Source organism: Panthera uncia (assembly GCF_023721935.1).
Source record: "Panthera uncia isolate 11264 chromosome B3 unlocalized genomic scaffold, Puncia_PCG_1.0 HiC_scaffold_1, whole genome shotgun sequence".
Taxonomy (NCBI): domain Eukaryota; kingdom Metazoa; phylum Chordata; class Mammalia; order Carnivora; family Felidae; genus Panthera; species Panthera uncia.
In genome coordinates, this window is record NW_026057582.1 from 34847617 (window position 1) to 34874142 (window position 26526).

The 26526-nt window shown below is 38.1% G+C and overlaps 1 protein-coding gene across 12 annotated transcripts in view; it reads right to left on the reverse strand.

Annotated features, from left to right (window-relative positions):
* The window catches only part of FUT8 (fucosyltransferase 8), a 310019-nt gene extending 287232 nt beyond the window's left edge, over positions 1-22787 (reverse strand). For 10 of the 12 annotated variants that reach the window (XM_049612640.1, XM_049612641.1, XM_049612636.1 and 7 more), the window contains exon 1: positions 21505-21932. The gene's annotated coding sequence lies outside the window, so the exon portion shown is untranslated. Of the gene's footprint in view, positions 1-21504; positions 21933-22701 lie in introns of those variants that run through there. The other 2 variants (XM_049612642.1, XM_049612647.1) reach the window with 2 other exon arrangements.
* Between the last annotated feature and the right edge of the window lie 3739 nt (positions 22788-26526).

The window sequence follows — 26526 nt, forward strand, 5'->3', positions numbered from 1 at the left end:
TACTGTAGAAAACACATTTTTACTTTCTTTTTTTATTTCTACTTGAGGTGGCAAAACTGTAAATACAATGCTTAATAGCCAAATAGGCAAACATTATGGTTTAAATTATTAATACATGCAACTATTATCTTTATATTCATTTGCAAAAGGAAATCTATATTGCCAAGTTAGTTAATTTTTGTTACCCAGACTGCTGTTAGGCTGCTTTGACCTACCAGTTAGCATATATACTCCTTGTAGTTGGTTTTACATTGATACTAAGTAAAATATAATTAGATAATTATTGAAGAAAATACACAGACCCAATAACAATGGTATCATAGTTGAAATGCCAGCTTTATCACATTCTTACTGTGTGATCTCGGGCAAGTCATCTAAGACCCCTGTGCTTCAGTTTCCTCATGTGTAAAATAGGAAAAATAATACTTAACCATAATAATGAACAAAATATGTAAAATATTTAGTGAAGTGTCAACTGAACGGTATTGATTTCAGTAAATGACAGTTATTAACTATCCAAAAATGTTAAGTTGTGCTAAGTGACCACCCAAATTCTTTGCACAGATAGATTATGGTACCAATTTTTTAAATATAAAAGGGTTTTGTTTTTTTTTTAACATTTCTTCATTTTTGAGAGACAGAGTACGAGCAGGGGAAGGGCAGAGAGAGGGAGACACAGAATCTGAAGCAGGCTCCAAGTTCTGAGCTGTCAGCACAAAGCACAATGAGGGGCTCAAACCCACGAATCATGAGATCATGACCTGAGCTGAAGTCTAACACTTAACTGACTGAGCCACCCAGGTACCCCAATATAAAAGTTTTTGATATGTTACCTTATACAAATTCTTCAAAGTTAAAAAAAATCTAATAGAAAAAACATCAGACAATAATTACACAAGTTTATTTAGCCAGTAGTTAAACCAAAAGCTTTATAAAGCAGACATATATTCAGTTTGTATATATATCCTGTTTTATTTTTTAAATTAACATACAGTAAAACTGACTTTTTCAGGGGAATAAGAGTATATACAGTTTTATGAATGTTAACCCATATAAACCATCATCATACATTAACAGTTCCATTACACCAAAAAACTTCATACTCTTTCTACAATTGTAAGTTATATATAGTCATAAGCAACATAATCCCTGATAACCAGTGCTGTTTTCCATCACTAGAGTTTTACATTTGCAAGAATGTCACATAAATGGAATCACAAGTTGCTTTCACTAAAGATAATGCCTTTAAAATTCATCCAAGTTGCATATATCATCAGTTGGTTCCTTTTATTACTGAGTAGTATTCCATTTTATGGTGTGTCCATTCACACATTGACATCTGGATCACTTCCAGTTTCTGACAATTATGAATAGAGCTGCTATAAACACTCACGTACCAGCTTTTGAGAGAACAGAGTTTCAGTTCTTCTGGGAAAATACCTAGGGATGGGATTGCTGGGTCATGTGCTGAATGCATGTTTAACTTTGTAAGAAACTGACAAATTGTTATCTAAAGTAGCTGTACAATTTTGCATTCCTGTTAGCAATGTGTAAGAGTTCTAGTTGTTCCACATTCTTGCCTGCTTGGTTTTGTCAGAATTTGTTTGATTTTGTTTTGCTATTCTAATAGGTATGTAGCGGTATCTCTTATTGGTTTTATTTTTCTTACAACTTTTTATTTTTAAGAAAGAGTCAGTGGGGGAGAGTGGCAGAGGGAGAGAGGAGGAGAGAGTAAGAGAGATAGATAGAGATAGAGATAGAGATAGAGATAGAGATAGAGATAGAGATAGAGATAGAGAGACAGAGAGAGAGAGAGAGAGAGAGAGAGAGAGAGAGATTGAGAATCTTAAGCAGGTTCCGTGCTCAGCACAGAGTCCAACACAGGGTTCCATCCCATGACGCTGGGATCACAACCTGAGCCAAAATCAAGAGTCAGACACTCAGCCAACTGAGCCACCTGCACCCCTCTCTTCGTGGTTTTAATTTGCATTTCCCTAAAGGCTAATGACATCAATATATGTTGATATACTCAGTTTTTAAATATTATATGAATTCTACTTATTAAAGGACTGTTTAATATTTTAGCACTTAGCCTGTTAATGAAATGAAATAGTTTTATCAAGTAAACTAAGCTTGATGTCTTTTCAAGATCATTTATAACACTGAGGATTTCAAATTGTCCTCACAAGCAATAATAGAAAGTTAATGCAATGCACTGAGTATGAAATGTAGTCAAATAAATTCAACTTGTATTAAAATGAATTTTTGTAGTTTTTTAATAAAAATTGAGAAAATTAAATAGCTTCTTTTCTAACTTCGTTCTTCTCATGTTTCCAGAAACTCCTTCCACAAAATAACCGAAGTGTAACAATGTTCCTCAACATTTATTATTTTGTACTAGGCACTATGCTAGACTTTAAGTATACAAATATTAACAAGTCAAAAAGACCCTGCCCTCAAGCAGTTTATATTATTCGTAACTTTTAAAAATTAACTACTTTTTTTAAAAATAGGCTTTCTCGAGGCACCTAGGTGGCTCAATCGGCTAAGCATCTGACTTTCGCTCAGGTCATGATCTCACAGTTCACGAGTTCCAGCCCCAGGCTGACAGCTCAGAGCCTGCAGCCTGCTTCGCATTCTGTGTCTCCCCCTCTCTCTGCACCTCCCCCGCTTATGCTCTGTCTCTGTCTCTCAAAAATAATAAAAAATAAACGTTAAACAATAAATAAATAAATAAATAAATAAAAATAGGCTTTTTTCTTTTAGAAATTTTACATTTAACGGAAAATTCAGAAGACAGTACAGAGTTCCCATATACCACCGTCCCATTCAGTTTCCCCTGTTAACATCTTATACTAGTATGGTTCATTTCTTAAAATTAATAAACCAATACTGAACTTTTTTCAAAGTAGCAAAGAATATTATTTCTATCACCCTTTAAATTTTTTAATTATATTTTATATTAATATTTATTTATATTTAGGAATATGGCTTCAAAGAAACTTCTGTCCCTTCATTTGACCCTCCAATTCAAGTTCCCAACACAGACTCACTTACAGTTCTGTCTCAATTGCAAATTATCAAGTTACTAGAAAAAGAGATTCTAAATTACCCCATATGAGGTACAATGTCCATTTTCCAAAGAAAAAAACTGGATTATTTCCTTCCATCTCTATTTCTGCTTAGTATGATTCTCCTACACCAATTTTTTCACAACTTTATGGTCTGAAGACTAGAGAGGATCTCTTTCCCTGCTGGGTACAGTTCTAGAAACCCCAGAAGACAGCTAGTTCATTTCACATAACCATCCTTGTACCAATAACTGTGTAACTTCCATATGGAAGCTTCCACATATTATACTTCCCTATGATTAGGAGTACAATGAGTGATCCAAAACCGGCAGATAACAAGAGGGTTATCAGTGATGTAGACATAATCACTGGAAGAATTTCTGGTAGCCAATTAACCAAATCGATCTGTCTATCACCATTGGGGACTGGGGTGGGAGGCTGGGGGGCAGGTTTGTATTTATACATTATTTTTTAGAAATCATATCTTTTTCATTAGGAAATAAAATATTTGTAACTGCATTTATACATTCTTTTGTAGTCTTAAAAGTTTCTTCAGAGTTATTAAAATTTCAGAAACTACATAACTAGCACTCATAGCAGTTTCTAATTACAGTGTTGTGCCTGTGAACAAATACTATGGAAAATGTTGAGAGTAAAGATTTCAGCGATTTAGAAGTGGAAAGGTGAATGGCACCAAGAGTTCAACCACAGAGTAAGAGAAAGGAGGCTGCTTTAGAATGTGGGGGTGCTTGGGGCGCCTGGGTGGCTCAGTCGGTTGAGCGCCGACTTCGGCTCAGGTCACCATCTCGCGGTCCGTGAGTTCGAGCCCCGCATCGGGCCCCTGTGCTGACAGCTCAGAGCCCGGAGCCTGTTTCAGATTCTGTGTCTCCCTCTCTCTGACCCTCCCCCATTCATGCTCTGTCTCTCTCTGTCCCAAAAATAAATAAACGTTGAAAAAAAAAAAAATTTAGAATGTGGGGGGGGTAGGGGGGGGGGGGGGGGGAGGGGAGTAGATTCAACTACACATAACAGAAAAACCCAAATTCACTGTGGCTGAAAAAAATACAAGTTTACTTCTCTCTGACATAAAATAATCTGAAAACAGGCAGTCCAGGTCTGTTCTACCATGTCACCAACATAAAAGTATCCTTCCACTCTCTAATCCACCATCCTTGGAATATAGCCCCTGTCCTCGTGGTCTAAGTTGGCAGCTAGAGAAAAAGATTAAAAGGGTACAACTCTCCCTTTAAATAGAACTTTGGAAGTATCACACACTTCCACTTACATAGCACTGATCAGAACTTCTTCATAAGGTTATACCTAGCTGCAAGAGAACCTCGGAAATTTAGTCTTTCAGCAAGTAGAAGATAGTGCCCACTAAATATCTACATTTTGTTAATTTGAGAAAAACAAAGAATATGCCACAGTAGGTAAAAGGCAACGAAGGCAGATGAAGCTAGGAGATGTGAATGCAAATTTTCCTTCTCTAATCTCAAGCTACATAATGGCTAAAATGAAATGTTTTTGATCTATTACTTACCTGAGAGAGAAGAAGAAATGGAAAAAGAGAGAGACCTTTAGATTCTTAACTACAGAAAACAAAGTGATGGTTACCAGAGGGAAGGAGGGAGGGGGGATGGGTGAAATAGGTGAGGGGGGATTAAGGAGTACACTTGTGATGAGCAGTGGGTAATATATGGAATTGTTGAATCACTATATTGTACTCCTGAAACTAATATAACACAGTATGTTAACTAACTAGAATTAAAATAAGAACTTAAAAAAAAAAAAAAAAGGACCTTCTTAGACTATTTCTTACTCTGCTCCATATGATTACCTAAAAAAAAGTCCATTTGAGAAATAAAAGTGTGAATCAAAATAATTTGGCTCAAAGTTGTGAAACCACTTCATTTTACAAAGGTATAAAACAAGTATGTCTAACAAATAGAAAACACCAAGGTAAAGAGACATTTTTTAGAAAACACCAAGGTAGAGAGAGACCTTTTAAAACCAAACAAATAAAATCACACTATCACTCTTCTTCACTTAAGACTTAAGTTACTTCCAGGTCCAGAAACTTAGCCTAAACTCTTCTCCATACCCACTCCATTACTTGGTAAACCTCGTCCTTATATTCATAAAGTATATCTAATCTCCCTGTTTTTCCTTCCTTGCCATTTTAAGGAGTTTACTATAATCACCATGGAATCACAAGAATAATCATGAAGAGGGCAGGTGGGTGTGGGGATGGATTAAATGGGTGATGGGGATTAAGGAGTACACTTGTGATAAGCACAGAATGTCATATTTAAGTACTGAATCACTAAACTGCACACCTGAAACTAATGCTACACTGTATGTTAACTAACCGGAATTTAAAAAAATTTTTAAAGAATAATCATGAAAAAATTATAAAGTTTAAAAAAGAATCTTAAAAGATAATTCCCTAGAACTTCAACTATTCTCACTTTACAGAACTATGTCAACTAGTATTTATTCATATCATCTTCTTGTCTCAAACAAGGAAACTGCATTTCTAAGACCCTAAACATTAGGTGATATATTTGAGTCTTTCTTTACCACAGGCATGATAGAGGTGGCTGTGGTGGTGATGGTGGTAGGACCAAATTAAGACCTCTAGAAGCCCCAAGTACAGAAAATACAACAGTATAATCCTTTACCCTCACTGTATTAAATACTATACAACTAAGATTAAGTTAGTCCAATAAGATTATTTTTTTTTCAGAATAGTACTTCAAAAATTTTTTTTAATATTAAGTGCTTTCAATATTTTTTCAAATTCTTTTTCCTCCACTTTGCTGGTACCCTAAAGCCTCTGTTGGATATGGCTTTTGGGTAATCAGGATTAAGTAGTAGTAAGAAATAGAAGTGAAAGCAGTTGTAGCTTGAAGAGGTCCATCTGTATCAGGTATTTTACATATGTTATTGATAATTCTTACCACAGCCACAAAAGGGAGATACTATCAACCCTGTTTTGCTGATAAAGAAATGGCTCAAAGAAGCTATTAGATAAGATGCCCAAGGTCATTCATGCAGTAAATGGCAGAGTTGAGTATCTGAAATAGGCATTTCTGTCTCCCAAGACTGATCCATTAGACATACTGCCTGTAGGGCATTTCTTTAGAACCTGCTACTGAACAAAATTTCATTTCAGAGAAACACTGAAAAATGATTTTTAAAGGCATCATTTGATAGTACTCAGATTTTCCATGAAACTTAATCACCGATAATTCTAGATAATGGCTGTAAATATACAGCCAACACTGCTGCATTGCACAACTCCAGAGAGCCTTTTTTTTTTTTTATGTGAATGCTGTCCTCTGGGTTGTGCAATGTACCAGCTATAACCCAAATAAATGCTTATCAAAAGCCTTGTCAAGGCCATTTAATGTTCTGTTTTCAAAATCACTGCAATCATTTTTTTTTTCCAACTTTTTTTTTTTTTTGGGGGGGGGGACAGAGAGAGACAGAGCATGAACGGGGGAGGGGCAGAGAGAGAGGGAGACACAGAATCGGAAACAGGCTCCAGGCTCCGAGCCATCAGCCCAGAGCCTGACGCGGGGCTCGAACTCACAGACCGCGAGATCGTGACCTGGCTGAAGTCGGACGCTTAACCGACTGCGCCACCCAGGCGCCCCCACTGCAATCATTTTTTAAAAAGCAGATAAGTATTCTCAGAATGTTAAAGAAAGGTATTTTTTTTTAAGAAAGGTATTTTAAAGCACATAAAAAATACCCAGCATCATTAACCATCAGGAAAGTATAATTTAAAACCACAGTGATACACACCTATTAAAAGAGTTGAAATCAAAACAACACAAAAAACCTGTAACAACAAAAACAAAAACAAAAAACCTGACCAATACCAAGTGCTAACAAGGATGAACAGCAACTGGAATTCTCATATATTGCTGGTGGGAATTCAAAATGGTATAGCCACTTTGGAAAAGAGTTTGGGAGTTACCTACAAAATTAAACATATACTTACCATGTGACTCCTGGGTATTTACCCAAGTGAAATGAAAGTTTACGTTCATATAAAAAGCAATTCTCAAATGTTTACAGCAGTTGTATTCATAGTTGCCAAAAACTAGAAATAACTCAAACATTTTTCAACAGATGGATAAATAAACAAACGATGGTACATTCATACTATGGATTACTACTTAGCAATGAAAAAGAATAAATTACTGATACATGCAGCAACAAGAATGAATTTCAAAGGCATTTTCCAAGTGAAAGAGGCTGACCCAAAAGTCTACACAATTATGATTCTACTTATATGACATTCTGGTAAAAGCAAAACAACAGCCATGGAGAACAGATCAGGGTTTACCACAAGGTTGGAGATGGGTGGGGAGAGGCTAATTACAAAGGGGCAAAAGGAACTCTGTGTCTTGATTAATTACCAAGTGGTGGTGGATACACATTCTATACCTTCGTCAAAACACATAGAATGGTATATCACAAAATATGAATTTTACTGCATGTATATTTACAAATTAAAAGAAAATTTAATTCATGAAAAAATAAATATGTCGAATAAAAAAAAAGAGTGAAAGGTTTTTTAAAATTATTAGTTCTAGAAATGGTTATGCTCTGGAGATAATACAGCTTCCCCTAATAAGCTATAGAGATAAAATGTAAAATGCTTAAAACAAGGCTTACCACATTCTTAACTGATACTAGTCCCCTTTCCTTTCTTTACCCATTTCTCTCTCCTATGTACACATCTCTCTCTGTCTACTACCTTTCTTTCTTCCTCCTCTACAATGACTATAAATTGTTTTTGCCTACTTCACATTCCTTCCACCCATTTCTCTACTTACTAGCACTCCCATCCTTTAGGGAACTGACCTTCCCCCATTTGATGTGGTTCTGATGATAATGCTAATGATAATTCCCCACAGTGATCAGCCCAAGGATGGACCCCATCAGAGGCCTTCCTTCACAAAGTTCTTAGTTCTTCACCATAAGCTCTCAGTGATCTGAGGACCGTGCATCTCTGCCATGAAAGACTTCTAACATTAACAGAAAATAAGACCAACATACAGAAAGAAGTAAACTCAAGAAATGGAGAGTATCCTGAAGACATCATTTAAATTCCTGAATCTGTTTGTTCTTGGACTGCTCCATCTCTGCTCTGTCCACTTACAAAGACAGTAAGTTACCTTTTTAGGCCAATTTAGAACTATTGGTTTTAATGCTTCCGATTTTATGTTTTTTAAGGTTTCTTTTTAATGTTTATTCATTTTTGAGAAAGAGAAAGAGACAGGCCACAAGCAGGGCAGGGGCAGAAAGAGAGGGAGACAAAGAATCCAAACCAGGCTCCAGGCTCTGAGCTTCAGCACAGAGCCCAACGCGGGGCTCGAACTCAAAACTCCAAGATCATGACCTGAGCCAAAGTCGGATGCTTAACCAACTGGGCCACCAGGTGCCCCAAGTTTTTTTGGTTTTGTTTGTTTGTTCGTTTGTTTGTTTTGAGAGAGAGAGAGAGACAGCACAAGTGGGGAAGGGGCAGAGAGGATCTGAAGCAGGCTCTGTACTGACAGCAGTGAGCCCAATGCAAGGCTCAAACTCACAAACTGTAAGATCATGACCTGAACTGAAGTCAGACCCTCAACCAACTGAGCCATCTAGGGTTTTAAAAGCACAAAATAATTTGTTTCTCTAAGAGAATAAAAACAGTAAATTATCTCTTTGCCTGCTGTGGCCTTCAGTTAACTTATTTTCAATATTAGTGGCTGTTAATATATAAATATTACCTAGCCCTGCTGTAAAGAGATAGAAATAAAAAACAGAGCTATATGTAGACTGAAAACAGACGTCCACTAAAGATTTACATTCCAAGTACCAGGAACCTTACACACAGCTTTTAATGTAAAGTTTAGTCAGATTTGAAGTCTTCAATCCAGGTAGTGCTTACTTTTCACCACTTGACATTTTACCACTCTATTCATTCTTTTTTTTTTTTTTAATGTTTCTTTATTTTTGAGAGATAAAGAGAGGAACAAGCAGGGGAGGGGCAGAAAGAGAAGACAGAATCCCAAGCAGGCCTCATGCCATCAGCACAGAGCCCAATGCAGGTTCAAACCCATGAACCATGAGATCATGATCTGAGTCTCAACCAAACAAAGAGACGCTTAACCGACTGAGCCACCCAGGTGCCCCCAACTCATTCAAAGCTAGGTAATAAAGGTATGTTACTTTGTATCATTCTGGCTTTACATCGTTCATTCACTTATGCTCATCAGTATTTGAAGAAAGGCAACTGCATATGCCCATTGGAAACATACACACATGCAATAAGGATTAAAGCAAAAAGTCTTATAGGTTGACAACATATAATAAACTTCTAATAAGTCTTTCTTCAGCTTGTCTGCCTGGAATGCCCCTACTTATTCTTTGATACTAAGCCTAAATGTCACCTCCTTTCAATACAGCCTTCTCCACTTAACATACACTAATAGAACTGCTTGCTGCCTCTGCCTCCTCTCTATCATAGCAATAACCAAATTACAATTATTTATATGTTAGTGGTAATAAGAAACTTCTGCAGTAAAAATTTCTCTAGTAAAAAATGAAACAGAAAAAAGCAGATGAAATAGAGAAACACTGTAGTAACAGAATTCCCAATTTAACAACTGAATGGATCTGATGGGGAACTCACAGATGACTCAGAGTTCAAGTTTGGGCAATGGAGGAATAGGCCTATTTAATAGAGAAAGGAAAGTTAGAAATAAAACTACATTTTAGAAGAAAGAAAATGAGAGAAAATTCAAATTTGAGTATGTTGAGCTTGATGGCATGACAAACAGGTGGAACTCTCCAGCTGGAAATTGGGAGTCTGGGAACTTACAGTACAGGAGTCACCTGAAAGAGGTACTCACAGAAGCCAACAGACCAGGTAGTATTCCAAGGAAAAGAAGCTAGATGTAGAAAAATACATAAAGCAAATACTCAGGAAACAAGTTGGCCCTGTGAATGAAAAGAAGAGTGGCTACAATATATAGGAGAGCTAGAAGGACTACAAAGTTATAAGAAGGGAGAAGGAATCTGGAGAATTAAAAAAACAAGAATTAAAACTGAAAAAAAGTCCCCATTTGGCAATTCAGGTCACTGGTAATAACAGAACAGCTTTAGTGAAAAAGAAGGTAGCAAAATATAAACAATATACATGTTGCTTTTTCTTTTGGGCTGTTGGATAACATAAAAAAGGAGGGGGAAAGAGAAGAAAAAAATAAGAAAAGATGTTTTTTGGGTGGATTTTTTTTTTAGGCCATTGAAGATGTTAGAGGAGATTCAAATAAAAATAATAAAAGAGTTACTAATGAACCCATATATTCCAATAGAAGGGATAAAAGAAGTAGTCATGAAAGCCTAAAGACACATCCCTAACACTAAATGGTAGAGAAGAAGAGAAATTAAACAATTTAGAGATAAAGAAAAGCAAAGCTGACGAAGATTGTTTGATGGCCTTAATCTTGCTACTCTTTTCAAAAAAAAAACAGTTAATTGAAAACAACCTACAAAGTCTTAGAGCAGGCTAGAATCAGGGGCTAGAAAGAGAGTAGGAAAAGGTCTGAAAAAGCCCCTGTAGGAAGTCAATTAGAAAAGACTTGCCAAACAATGTAAGTGGGTATTCTGGTGCACACCCTATAATTAATTGTTCATCTCATTTCCACCTGCCTAGTAGAAGGGCACAAATTCTGTAGCCTATTTGATTTGACTGGTATTCACTGTAAAGACAGCCTACTATGTCTGATGTGAGGTAATGATGTTCTTTCTGTACATCTTCTTTTCCATTGTATATTACTGCATTTTTTTCTTTACTATGTTACAAAACTTTTAAATTAATCATTTTTATTGCTTCAATGTTTTCTAGTCTTGCTCTGATGCTTTGCTTAAATATCCAAGTAGTATTTGATTATTTAAGAAATCCTTAAGTAGTCTATTTTATTAAAATCAAGTATGTGGGGGCGCCTGGGTGGCTCAGTTGGTTAAGCGTCCGACTTCAGCTCAGGTCACAATCTCGCGGTCCGCGAGTTCGAGCCCCGCATCAGGCTCTGGGCTGATGGCTCAGAGCCTGGAGCCTGCTTCCAATTCTGTGTCTCCCTCTCTCTCTGCCCCTCCCCTGTTCATGCTGTGTCTCTCTCTGTCTCAAAAATAAATAAACGTTAAAAAAAAAAATTTTTTTTTTAAACAAATAATAAAATCAAGTATGTGATATATAGAGAACAGGAATTCTAAACTTAAAACTGGCTTTATCTTTTGACAGCTGCTCATTTATTACTATGATTAAAAATAAAAATTCCTGGGCACCTGGATGGCTCAGTCAGTAAAGCCTCCAACTTTGGCTCAGGTCATGATCTCACAGTTTGTGAGTTCAAGCCCTGCGTCCGGCTCTGTGCCGTCAACTCAGAGCCTGGAGCCTGCTTCCAATTCTGTGACCCTCTCTCACTCTGCCCCTCCCCCACTCATTCTCTCTCTCTCTCTCTCTCTCTCTCTCTCTAAGTAAAACATTTTTTAAAAATTTTTTAATTAAAAAATAATAATAGTAAAAATTCCCAGGGTGCCTGGGTAGCAGTCAGTTAAGCACCCCACTCTGGATTTCAGCTCAGGTTATGATCTCAGGGTTTCATGAGTTCAAGCCCCCCGTGGGGCTCTGCACACTGACCACAAGGAGCCTGCTTGGGGTTCTCTCTCTCTCTCTCTCTCTCTCTCTCAAAATAAATAAACTTTTAAAAAACAAAGATATTTAAAACAATAAAATTTCCTGGGAAAATATGACCTTTAATATTTTGAAGCTCCAAAAGTTATAGAAATAAGTGTCTCTTTTCCTTTACCCCCCAAATTTTCCAATTACATAACTCATATTCAGATACTTTATACATATTACAAATTCTGTGGGACATTTAAAAATAAATATGGTATGGCATATATTTAAAAGAATATGGTTGCCATAAAATAGTCACTTTAGAAAGCTCTCATACTTGGGGCACCTGGGTGGTTCAGTCAGTTAAGTGTGGGACTCTTGCTTTGGCTCAGGTTATGATCTTATAGTTTGAGCCCCATATCCAACTCTGTGCTGGCAGCACAAGCTTGCTTGGGATTCTTTCTCTCTCTCCCTCTCTCTGCCCCTCCGCTGCTCATGTGCATGCATTCTCTCTCTGTCTCTCTCTCTCTCCCTCCCTCCCTCTCTCAAAATAAATAAACATTTTTTTAAAAACTTGTAAGAAAAAAAATAAAGCTCTCATACTTACTCCTAGAATGCTGCCATTGCATACAAAGCTATGGGATTCAACTTTTAGAACTCCTTTAAAGTCTTAACATAATCTATATATTATTGTCAAAGTGACAAATCTTCATTTGTTAAATATAGGTTTCACATTGGGGATATTTCTGGTTATCATAAGGTGGTTTATCTAAATTAGAAATACCACTTATGAACAAAAAATATGACTATAAAACATGCAACAAGGGGCGCCTGGGTGGCTCAGTCAGTTGAGAGTCCGACTTCGACTTGGGTCATGATCTCACAGTCTGTGAGTTCGAGCCCCACATCGGGCTCTGTGCTGACAGCTCAGAGCCCAGAGCCTGTTTCAGATTCTGTGTCTCCCTCTCTCTCTGACCCTCCCCCGTTCATAATCTGTCTCTCTGTCTCAAAAATAAATAAATGTTAAAAATTTTTGAAAAATAAAACATGCAAGAAATTTTATGCTGCTATAATGACACCATCACTAAAATATATTTATGACTATATTCCCCTCCTCCACACTGTCTGCTCCGTGGGTTACCACTCATACATTCTAGTACGTTGGGTAAAAATAAAAATGCGATCATTTTATAGCCACAGTTCCTACTATTATAGATAATATAAGCAGCTCTGATGGTTTCTAAGAGTCAAATTATTCAATATTCAAAGTAGTTATAGCACTCTCATTTTTAAATTTAGCTAGTTGTTATTCAATGCCCTATCTTTTTGCATACTATAGTGAAAATGTCCATTACCCCTCTGGCATATACCTGATGCTAGCCTACTCAGTCAGTTGTCTACTCCTGTTACAAACATATACATTTACACACATACAGCACTAATTTTAATTGCCTATATGTGTATTTTTTCCTTAGTTTGTCACCTGAATACTACCTGTCAGCTTTGCCTGTTCATGAGCCCCAGGACAGTCTTCCCAATGGTAGCTATACATTTCCATTGGTTCTTTAAAAAAACAGTCTAATCTCACACAGCTGCCTTGAGCCTAAGTCATCTTAAACTTAACTAAAATCTCTCCACACCACATTCTACTCTCAAAACAAAAACATTAATTTAAAGCATAGTCTTTTTCTTACATTCATAAGCTTCAATCCATTTTAAAGCTCTACTTCTGAGGATTATTCAACTTTACCTTTATTCTCTTCAAAGATATTTATTATTAACTCAGCATTTATCATTGTCCCTATTCTCAAAGTTATACACCTGAACTAAGAAATGCTCAAGAAAAAGTTTAATCAGCTGTCTTGTTTCTTCAAGACAGTCCCAAATTCCTCCATTGCTGACTCACATATATTAGACCATAAGCTTCATTTCTGATTGAAAAAAAAATAAAATAAAATGACTATATTTAAGGGGAAGAGTTAAGGTACATTCTAGGAAAAGGTCAGTGAATGTCTACCCAGCTGTAAAAACTGGAATAGAAGAAAATCAAAATAATTTGATTTTATGGAAAAAGCAGCAGAGGCCCAGAGGCAACAGGTGGCTTACCCAAGTTTACACATTTGGTGGCAAAACCAACACTCATATCCAAGTCTCCTGATTTCAAGTTCAAAGCTTTTCTACTTTAACCATTCATTCAAATGACTAAACAGGATTATATTAAAAAAAAGGAGCCAGACACAAAAGACTACATAGTGTATGATTCCATTAACATCAAATCTCTAGAAGTGGCAAAACTATAGAAACAAAAGCAGATCAGTGGCTGCCTAGGGCTGCGGGATAGGAGCAGGAATCGGGAAAGTGGGCAAAGGGAAGCTTTCTGGCCGATGAAAGCATTCTAAAATTAAATTGTGGTAATTGTTATACAACTGTATAAATTTATTAAAACTTAAACTGTGAATTTTATGAGACATAATTTATATTTCAATAAAGCGATTCAAAAAAATAAGTTAAAGAACTCAGATTTGGCTTTAAGTCCATACAAGTCTCAGGAAATTATCACTATCAAAAGTATCAGTAAAACACACCAAAAAGAACAGCTTTTTTCCAAACTTCAGATCCTTTTCCCTTCAGAATTTCCAAAACTTGGGTACCTTATTTTCCAACCTTACATTTTCCATGGAAACAAAGTAACAAGAAGTGCACAAATATACACATAGGAAACGCGCATAAAATTCCCTGAAAACACTTTGGTTATTGATCATTATTTCCCTTTAGGTAGGACCAGCACTGATGTAAATAAGCCTCTGCAGACAGTTTAAAGGATAACAGACTGTTATCTGGTCTGACAAATTGCTCCAAAATAGAATTCTTTAGTGATTTCATTTTCATGACATCTTTGTGCCATTATAATGTAAACACTAATAGTCTTTTTATTTAGAGGAGCCATTTTTAATTGTATATTAGCAAGTTTCTTTCGTTTATTATTTGTGCATCCTAATTAGGCATACATTTCTTCAGCTTATTCAGCACTGATAGCCTATTCTTTACTTACAAATTAAAAATAAGTTATATCTCTCTCATAACAGTTAATGCTTTACACCTATGAGAAGTACCACTGTTTGAACCTTAAAAATAAACAGACTTTTAATTAACGGAGACCTAGATATCTGTAATTATGTCAGAGGAAACAGTCAAAATTACTTAGTAAACCTACATTTCCCATTCTGCTGGGGTTCAGTTTACAAGGCTAAGGAAAGACTTTTTGGCCTCAAGAATTTCAATTACCACCTTCCTAAGCCCTAGAGTTTCACCAAACTTCCTAAAAGAGAAAGAAAAATCTGCAACTTATAAAGAGAAAGCAAAATATTTACCCTAGCTTAAGCTCTTAATTTTAAAGAGTAGGTTTCTCAAAATTACAATCTTTTGACATTTGGTAACTGAATGAATTAAGTAGTTATTCAAAGAACTCAAGACATGAAAAATGTAACACAATCTCAACTGAATATATATCTCTTTCAGGTGCAATCCCATGTGTCAGATCCCAAATGATTGGGGGCCCAAATTATGAAACACACTTTCTCCCTGTGACCTTTTCACAGTAACTGGCTTAAACTTGCTAACAGTACTCCCATGAATGGAGAACACTGCTGTTCATTTTAGTTTGTTAGTCCTCTTCAAGGGACACAGTATTTTTTTTTTTCACATTTTTATTACTGCAATGAGGGCACACAAAGCAGTTGAAGAGATATTCTAAAAACCAATTCCTTGTAAACAGATACTCCACAGATGAAGACAACAGAGGAGACATGAAAATACATTCCAGGAAACTGAAGAGGGGTTTATGATATATTAAATATTAAGCAGAACAATAATGTGACTGATACAGCACCCTTAACAATGAACCAACAACCCCATATCCCTTTTTATATGGAGTTACAAAATCATGTTTAATAAATCATATTAAACCCTGCCCCAACTAAAGTTCTAAGTCTCTTGCCTATTGCCTCAAAGGAAATGAAATCATTATAATAAATCTATTGTAACATAAAAGCTAATGTTTTATCAGGAAATGTTCTTTGTATGAACTCTATAAGAAAAAAAAAATCCTATAAGGATGGTCAACTCCCTCCCACTACTACAGAGAAAAGAAGGAAGTGGAGGGAGAAAGAAAAACTGAAGAAGAAATCCCCCTCACCTCCAAACAAAGCAGGCTCATCAACCAGTAAGATCCTCTGCCTCTCTCAATCTCCCTCCCTTCACTGACTGCCCCAAACATAGCTAAAATCTGAAACAATGTATAATATAGAAGCTACAAATTATATTTTGATCAATTATATCTTACCAATCACGATATTATGATCAATTATATTTTAAAAATTATACACATGATTTTTAAAACTAGCTTATGGAATGATGACTTAGTCATTTAATAACATTGCTATGCTTTTATAGTTTGATGGTTTGTAAATACCTTTTTACCACAGGCAAATTATTTTGGCTCCAGGTATTAATGGAATTTCATATCTCATTTAAGGGATATTATAATATAAATAACCAGCCACAAAATTATTAAAAATTTAAAACTCATTCATGGTTCATTAACAGTCAATTGAATAAAAAAATTTATATAAACATAAAATAGGTTCATTTTAGTTGTATGTTTGTAGTAAATCAAACAGAAGACTCTCCCGTTTTTATGTTACTTTTATTCATTTATAATCAGAAAGTTACATTTAAAGTTCATATCATGTAATATTTCTCGTAACTCAGATTCTATAAAATAAACATCAGTTTAATTTCCCATTTACATCTACAATTGATATTAGCATTTTATTATTTATTTTATACTGTGAACTTTATTTACATTAACCAGTCATCAAGACTGTGACAAGTAAAAATGCTAAGTCTGATAATAAAATAAGTATGTTGAGTCATATTTATTCAGTTTATCCCACTGCTAAGATACATTTGAAAAACCCAGTTCCAAGGTACAAAAAACATAGGAGGCATTTCAATAGTGATTTTCAAGCTTTATTTCAGTGCTTCAATGAGGAGGCTATACTATAGAACCAATATAAAAGAAAAGAGAGTAATAGCAAAGACAAGTTTGAACCACATCAGCACTAGCCTTATATTGGTAAAATCTGTCAATTTTTTTAAAAACCTGAGACCTATTTCCTCTTCACATGTCATTTTCTGACCACCAAAAAAAAAAAAAAAAAACTATCACAAAAAGATATATATTTTTTTAAGTTTACTTACTTATTTTGAGAAAGAGAGAGAGAATCCCAAGCAGACTGCTCCACAGTCAGTGCAGAACCCGATGCGGGGCTCAAATTCAGGAACCATGAGATCATGACCTAAGCCAAAGTCGGCCACTTAACTGACTGAGCAACCCAGGCGCCCCAGAAAAAGATATTTTTTAAAAGTAGCCGATGAGTGAGGTATTGGGTTTTGGTAATTAAAGTCTTTTTAAAAGAAAACTTAAATGAGAGGTACCTGGATGGTTGAGTGGGTTGAAAGGCAGTCTCTGCCCCTCCCCCACTCACGCTCTCTCATGCTCTCTGGCTGCCTCACAAAAATAAACATTTTTAAAAAATGAATTTCAAAAATAAAAACTTAAATGAAATTAACCATATAGCTCTACTTTCTGTAACAAATATGAGTAACTTATACTGAAATACATAGCATGATCTCATGGGCCCTATGTGTTCTCCCATTAACAGTAAAATGTACATTGGGTGCCTGGGTGGCTCAGTCAAGTTAAGCATCCGACTTTGGCTCAGGTCATGATCTCATGGTTTCTAGGTTCAAGCCCTGCGTCTGGCTCTGCTGACAGCTCAGAGCCTGAAACCTACTTTGGATATTGTGTCTCCCTCTCTCTCTGTCCTCCCCCACTCACTCTCTGTCTCTCTCAAAAATAAACATTAAAAAAAAATTTTTTTAATAGAAAGTAAAGTTTATATGAGTTACATGTTTAGAATATTGTAGATATTGATATAAAGTCATTTATTTAATCAAGGAAGAATAACCCTATGCCAAGTGAGTGATATCATTCGTTTTATTGGTTTGATCCCTAATCATTTCAAAGAGAAAATTGTGGGATATGGAGGGAGGTTGAGTAAGAGGGGATGTAGACTGCAGAGTAGAATATAGAGAGAAAGGAAGGTTGAGAGGAGCCTAATACCTTAAAAAATGTATCTTAAATGCATACTCATCCCCATACAATAGTCTTCTGTTGGGAATTTTAAAATGTTTTTTTAAAAATCAATTGTAAATATCTTTTACTTTTAGGCCTGTTTGTCTTATTATAGCAAACTACAATTTAATAACAACTCAAACTGCCAAAAAGAAACTATATACTTTATGGTACAGAAATATAAACTACAGACTCATGAAGAAGGGAACCAAAGGAAATCTTGTACTGGTCCTTTAAAGGCTACACCTACTATACCACTGACTGTAGAAGCCTGGAAGTTAGTATCTCATCTGAAGAGTACCAACAGAACCAGTACTGACGCATGTATTAATATTAATACTTGTAGTTTCAGAATTGTTTAGAATCTTAGTTGTGCTTTAAGTTTTAAAAAATTACATTTTTTATATTTATTCTTATGATTGTAAAATGGAAACTCTTTTATAAGTGTTCTATAATATGAAATGTGTGGATTTACCATTTAATTAAACCAGGAGATTTAGTAATGCAGTTTATAGTAAATCAAAAATAACCACTTAAGAACTGGAAAAAAATACATAAAAATAGTCTGGCATGTCTTATAAAACATTGTTTAATTTATAGCATATACCCCTTAAAAGTGGTAAACATCTCACTACCATACATCTCACAGGTATGGCCATTCCTTTCAAGGAATCTATTTTTTTTTATTTTATCAGCATTGAGATTCAGTTTACATAATGGAAAACAATGGAGAACAAACAGCCCAGCCACTATTTCCAGAAAAAAAAATATTCTAATGATTTTAATACATACATTATCAATTTCTAGCCTTGAATATGAATATGTCCACTGTGAGAAGTAAAATAACATATCTAACTTATTACAGTTGTGAAATCTAAATAAAGCACCATAAACCAAAAAATAATTGCTTTATAGTCAAAGGCACAAGTTCAATTTGGTAAAGCCACTGGACTCACTGCGCCATATTACAGAAGACAGAGGTTAAGAGGTGACCTTGGGATCCTGCTTTCCAGATGTCTGAAGGGTCCATTTCTTAATGAAATTATCTCTACTCTTAATAAATATTTAGCTTACTAACTACCCAGTCAATATATTCGTCTATATAAGACTCTACTTGATTTTTGAAATTTTAGGACTATAGATATTATAAAGAAAAAATTTATGAACATACAACTTGCACAAAGGATTAAGATATATTTCCCCTCTGATGCAATACACAAGAAGATTAAGAAACTTACTATCACACATTCTACATTATGGGGCATATTTTCTGAGATTTTAAATGAGAAATTCAATAAACCTGAAGCATCTACTTTCTATTATTTCAGATCATGAAAAGATTTAATTTGTAATACTATATATATAATACATGTATATATATTATATATATTATATATAATACATATATAATATATATATTATATATGTGTTATATATAATATACATATATATTCCACAAATAACTATATACAGATATATGCCCATATCAATTCCTTTACTCTTTTAATTAAAAATTTATGTTCCTTCAGGTCATAAAAATCAGGGTTTGGGCATTTTAAAAGTTCAAACACATATTAAGCTATGCTTTCTTTGCTTTGGCACTAGCTCCCCCTCCAGACCAACCTACTAATATAACTGTACTTAAAAAAATAAACAACAACACAAGTTTTTCCAAACCACTAGCAAATTTCAAAATTCACCTCTTTTAAGAAAATTCCAGTACCTTAAAATAACTAATTAAAACTGAAATCAAACACTGCATAATGTAATCAGAATTATTTTAATTCCATACATCTCAAAAAGAACTGACCTGTAGGAAAATAACTTCAAGTGACTCTTTAAGAACATCCTAAACAATATATATAGTGCTATATTTTATGGGAATTATTTTTGAATCACTATCCTAATAAACCACAATATACTCATGTTAACTCACTACTTGATCAAAGATACATTTTTGCATGTTTCTGCAATCTATGCAAGTTTCATTCCAGCTGTTCAGCTCTTCAAGTACAATTCTCAATTTATAAAAGCAGCAAAAGGAAAATCCAGGTCTCCAACCATCTTCTATGTTCCTTACAGCCTATTCATTTTTAACTCCCTACATTTCTACATACTAAACTGTAAAATAACAAATTCAAATGTTTGAATGTCCACCTTATCCTTAATACCCTAATACTGTATTTTGATATTGAGGAATTAAGACTTTCTATACACATTTCATGGTATATCTCATAAGGTTAGCAATGTACAAGACCTTATCATTTAGCATACGTTTAGGGGTTTTTTTAGGTTATTTCAGAGAAGGGAGAATACAACTTACTCTATTATTTCAGTACAGCACTGTTATGTTTAACTTCTCTCCTAAAATGTTTTCTATATAATGCACCCTTTAAAAGAATTATGCGTCAAAAACATGAAATTTAAATTTAATCAAGAAAATAAATATACACTTAACCCCAGGAGTAACAAGAAAGAAAAAAAAAAAAAAAACTGAAATGAAACCTTGCCTACAGTTTCTAAAGACAGCCAAGCTAAAGTTCGGTCAGTTACCCCTGATGAGCTTAATTCTAAACTGACAGAAAACTTTTGTTGAAATTTGTTCTGCGTTACCTTGAAGTTTGGGGTTATTACTAGAGATTCTGAATTTCCTAGGTTCGCCTTCTTGAGTTGGCTTAAGTCAACTGTAAATTAATTCAAACATGGATAGAAGAAAACACCTCCTCGTGCCTTTCTCGAAGGCCTCAATCAAAAGTCTAATAATATACGGCAAAACGCTAAGAGCTCACCAGGGATAAACCCTAACCAAGTCACTGCCATTTAACTTACACTGCGTCTCTGACGTTCTGTATGGCTGAAGATTGCAATCCCCACAGTAAAAGAACAGGTGCTGCACCCGACAACCCACTCACTCTTGCAGGACAAATCTTCTTTAATAAATAAGGGCTCATTTAACCTTCCCAAATAAGTTTAGATACTCAAAAGCCGCCAGCTCATCATTTCCACATCAATTGGGGGATGCAGTGGCACTCACGCCTTTAACTGCCCCGGCATTGGCCCCTCGCCGGGAGCGGATCTTTGTACGGGTCCACTCCCCGATTTCTGGCCAGAGAACCCCTCACGAAAGCCGGAAACGTATAAGCATCCTCCTCCCCACAGTCCGTGACTACAGGGAACGAGTTGCTGGCAAAAGGGCAGGTAGGTGGAGAGGAGAGAAGAGGGACACCTCCCACCCCCGCCCCCATCATCCCTTCTCCTCTCCACGGCTTCGGCCCCTGCCCGAAGCAAGGATGCGCGACGCCGAGGACACCCGCGGAGGCAGGCGCCCCTCACCCTCAGCTCGCGCCCCCGGGCCGCGCCGGAGCGTCCCGGGGGCTTACTCCCCACTTTTCCGGGAGCCGCTGGGTAAGCAGCAGTTGCAGCAACAGGCCCGGGGAACGCCTGGGGGAAAAGAGCGGCGACAGCCCCAGTCACATCCCCAGAGCCTCCTCGGACCCCGCGCTAGCCCAGCCCCAGACCCCGAGGCGCGCGGGGCCCGGCTCCCAACGCCCCCTTACCCGAGGCGGGAGCAGAGGCGGTCTCCGGAGTCCCCAGTTGCCGCCGCCACGGCCGCCGCCACAGCCCTCAGCTGCAGCTGCCCCGTTGGGGAGTGGGAGGGGTGGCTGGGTGGAGGATGCTACTCCCGACTGAAGGGAGACGAAGAAACGGAAACAGGAACCGCCGCCGCCGCTTAACGGAGCCTTCGGCGCCACTGACTGAGCGAGAGCGCGAGGCGGCGCGAGCGGGGCAGTAGCTGACAGCGCGAGACCGAGCGCGAGCCGGGTCCCGGGCGCGCGACCCCGAGCAGCGCCGGCCCCATTCCGCGAGGAGAGGAAGGGGACGGGTTGACTGCGGCTGGGAGGGGGAGATGTGGGGCGGGGGCCTGGAGCTTAGGGAACCTGGCTACTCGGGTCTGCCGGAGATAACGCGCGCACGCGCCGGAGCGGCTCTGACAACGAGCGCAGGCGGGGAAGCCTTGGCTAGCGCAAGCGTGCGCGCGCGGGTGGGGGCGCGCGCCCCTCAGCGTTACAGGCTTCTGGGAGAGGGCGCGCATGCGCCGGCGGCTGCCACCTACGGCGACCCTGGCATGTGCCACGGCTTCTTCCCGCCCCCTTCTAGCTGAGTCGTGGATAGCGTAGCTGCAGCATCCGCTGCCAGGGAGCCGCGGGCCACAGAGGGACCGGGAGACTTCCAACAGGGCAACAACTGCGCTAGGGCACCGGCTCCTACACGAGCACAGGCCGCCCTCTACTGCCTGCAGGCCGGAGACTGCTGGGGGCGAGTCGAGCCGAACTCCCCACTCCCGGGAGCGCCATCTCCCGGGAATGCCATATTCTCGATAGCCGGGGGAAGGACTGGCCCATGCCAGTGCAGCCCGCGGCCCTAAGGAGCACTAGTACTGAAGCAGGCTCCTTGCTACTTTTTAGAGGTGATCGCTGCTGCTCAGCCCCTGCAGCCCAGGTCTGGCCGTTCGGCTGCAGCTAGCGGCGTGACCACAGAATGGCATCGCACCCACATGCAACTAGCGGAGCCCTGTTTTATCTTGTGAGAACTGTTTCTACATCTGCCCCGACAGAAAGACCTCCCACAAGGGCCTGAGTTTGACGCCTAGCCTCTCTCCCGACCCGCGGCTGCGACAGCCCTTTGAGGCGGAAGTTTATTCAAAACGGGAAAGAGAACTTTGGGGAGCAGGGGTTCCCTAGGATGCTTCCTACCCGCACGCACTCGGGAAATTCCTGGCGCCCGCGATGCAGAGCAGTGGGCCGAAGAGCTAGGTCAGACCGGCCCAGACGGTGAGCTGAGCCGGAGGACCTAGGCGCGCAGCCCCGGCACACAAAGTAGTCGCGGGCCGAGGGAGGGGGTGCCACGAGGTCCAATCAAAGACGCGAGCCATGTGAGTGGAGTGCGAGCCGACCAATCAGACGGCCGGAGAATGAGCTTCCCGTTCCCAACTCTTCCCTGTAGCCTCCGGACCCAGATCCCAAGCCTAGAGCGCGGTACCGTGGAAAGCGAGATGGTGCCCTGAGGACAGAAAAATTATTTCTCTAGACTTGGGTGTTTTTAAGTGCCTTGCTTAGGTACTTATCCCAGAACAAATAGCAGCGGCGTTTTAGATGCTGAGTATGAAAAAGATCACAGAAAAGAGATTTACAAGGCACTGGTCTGCCAAGACTGCAATCTGCCTAATAACATTCATAAATTTACAGTGTTTATTGAGACCTTTTTATAGGCCAGGAACTGTATTACAGAAAAAAACAAATAAGATAACTACTGATTTCCAAAGAAGAAAAAAAAGTTCCCTGCCCTCAATAAGCTCAGATTCTTGGGTTTGCTGGACCTTGTGACTCTGATATTTATTGTCAGTCCTTTAACGAAAAAGCTCTCAGCAAAGTAGTTTACAGTCGTTTTTATGGCTGTTATCTCCCTGTAAGAAGATAAAACTAAGGGAAAAGTAGAGTGACCTATCTAAAGTCACACAAAAACAATATACTAGCATAATCAGAATTATGTTCCAGTTCAGAGAGCTTGTATATCCATATTCAACAATTTTTTACTGAATGCATGGTTGCTGTCCTCCACTAAAAAGGTTTCTGTACCAAGCTTACAAATAGAACGGAATTCTGCTTGGAGGGCCACAAGCTTTGGTAGTTGGAAATGAACAGAAATTTTAGGTTTATGCCAAAGATGAGGTAAAGGCTGAAGTCTTATAAGTCACACTCTAGATACTTTTTAGAAGTCAGAGGTGAGATGGATATTTACTTCTTAGTTTAAACAGCATGTTTAAAAATATTTTACCAAGCATGTTTAACTTTAAAGCTTACCTTATATAATGCTTTAAGATCTCCAACTTCAAAGCTTTATTTTACATTTGCCTCAAGACTTCCAGTTTTTTATCTGGCCTTCATTTTTCCTTTCCAAAAACGTAGGAATTAAAATACATATCTTCTCAGGGCACCTGGCTGGCTCAGTTAGTGGAGCATGTAACCCTTGATCTCAGGGTTGTGAGTTTGAGCCCCACCTTGGGTGCAGGGATTACTTAAAAATAAAATCTTTTCGGGCACCTGGGTGGCTCAGTTGTTAAGCATCCAACTCTGGATTTTGGCTCAGGTTATGATTTCACTGTTTGTGAGTTTCAAGCCCCACCTCAGAGTCCACACTCACAGCACAGAGCCTGCTTGGGATTGTCTCTCTCTGCCCTTCTCTCTCCCTCTCAAAAAATAAATAAACTTACAAGATAAAATAAAATCTTTTAAAAATTAAAAAAAAAATTACTTACCTTCTCTACCTGCTTTTTTAAAAAAAAAAAAAAAAAAAAAAAAAAAAAAAAAAAAAACAATTTCCTAGGGGTGCCTGGGTGGCTCAGTCGGTTAAGCGTCAGCCTTCAGCTCAGGTCATGATCTCACAGTCTATGAGTTCGAGCCCCGCGTCAGGCTCTGTGCTGACAGCTCAGAGCCTGTAGCCTGCTTCGGATTCAGTGTCCCTCTCTCTCTGCCCCTCCTCTGCTCATGCTCTGTCTCTCTGTCTCAAAAATAAATAAAAACATTAAAAAAAATTTTTTTAATAAAAAGTTTCCTAGGAATGTTTGTCCAAGATTTAGTGCACCTTGGTAGGATAGTATATTACATATTAAAAGGCCAATAACTTGGGTGTCTCTAGAATATACTCAGAAACTAGCTATCTAGCAGCTCTGATTGTGCTGTGATGAGGCAATGTGCTTCTCACCCTGTGACAAAACACTGTTAACAAAGCCCTTTCCAGGACGTGCCCAGGATTGAACTGCCACCTCAGAACTGAAGTATCAGTTATACAACTGACTTTCGGAACAAACCTTTACCCACTGAGTTCCAAGCCAATGATGAATTTCCAAAAAAAAATTCCCGACAGTTCCAGCTTTTAAAAAATACATTTCTTTTACTCTCTCCAGAGAGGAATATTACTAAAACTCTGCCTTTCTCTTGCTAGGTTAAGTTTCTGAGAGAGCAAGTATCTCCAGAAGGTTCTAAACATTACTAGCCACCAGAAGACATCTCTATCAAAGGATGTTTTCTCCACAAGCTCCAGCTGCCCCACCCCCACCACCCACTGCTGCTCCTGGGGCCCTCTCACTCTCTCTTCTCACCCCAGCTGCCTGCCTCTGCTTCTCATCACTCCTAGTTTCTGATATTTGCTTAAGCAAGTACAAGTGTTCCACCACTTCCTCCAACCTTCCTTCACAAACTAGCTTTTAGACCCATCTTTGCTTATCTGGAAACTTAACAGATAAGTTCTGCTCAGCAAGAGAATGTGCAGAACATTCTTTATGTCATATTATCCCAAGAACTAATAGAACCTTGTCGATATGTTATATTCTTTTATGCAGCCTGCGTCAAATTCTTAGTCATCAACCAGAGCTGTGGGGTCTTGCGGGTGGGGCAAGAAGTTGTCAACCATTAGACAATGAAAAAGATGAAAATGAAAGTTAAAGTGAATACAGGAGTGGCCATTTTATTGAGAGATTAGCTAGATCAAAGTTAATGAACTTGAATATTATCACATTTCCAAAGTTGTGAACATTCATGCAGGAACTAGTTTGAAGTTTACTACTACCATTTTATTAATGACTATAATAAAAATAATAGCCGAAGTGTAATATTGCTGAGTGTCAGGTACCATGATAAACTCTTGCCTCCATCATTTAATTCTCAAATCAACCCTTGAAGTAGATCCTGTTATTATAATGGAATCTATGAGGTCACAGAGAAGAGTTAAAGAGGTTCTCAGCATTAGCTACTTACCAGATCGTTTAGAAATGTTTCCATCTCGACCAATGTGAAACAACTGAATGTCAGTCATGGAAACTTTCTTCATAATCTTTAATTGTCCTTATTTTCTAAGTACTGCTCTGGATACATCTACTTAGAGGATTCCATTTTGCAGGAAATCATTCAAAAGACAACACTGTTTATTACATGCAAAAAGGTAGACCTTGAGATAATCATTTAACCCATTTGGCCCTTAGTTTTCTTATCTGTAAAATAAAGGGGGTGGTCTAGAGAAATTTTGGTTCTTTGCCTGTTTTAAAACTATAAATCTAGGGGCGCCTGGGTGGCTCAGTCGGTTAAGCGTCCGACTTCGGCTCAGGTCACGATCTCGCGGTCCGTGAGTTCGAGCCCCACGTCGGGCTCTGGGCTGATGGCTCAGAGCCGGGAGCCTGCTTCCGATTCTGTGTCTCCCTCTCTCTCTGACCCTCCCCCGTTCATGCTCTGTCTCTCTCTGTCTCAAAAATAAATAAACTTAAAAAAAAAATAAAACTATAAATCTAGCCAGCTTGACACACCACTGCCAGCAACCAAAACGAGATATGGAAAAACAGTCTATACTTTGAAATCCAGTAAACATTTCAAAGTCACTTTGAACCAACTCCCTAAATAGAAGTTCAGTCTACACCCACTCATTAAAGAGAAGATCCAATCTTTCCAATCAGAAGAGTAAATGAAGTGATTGATTTAAAGACTAATGAAACTATCTCTTTCTATGACTTTCCTCCATGGCTGAAATCT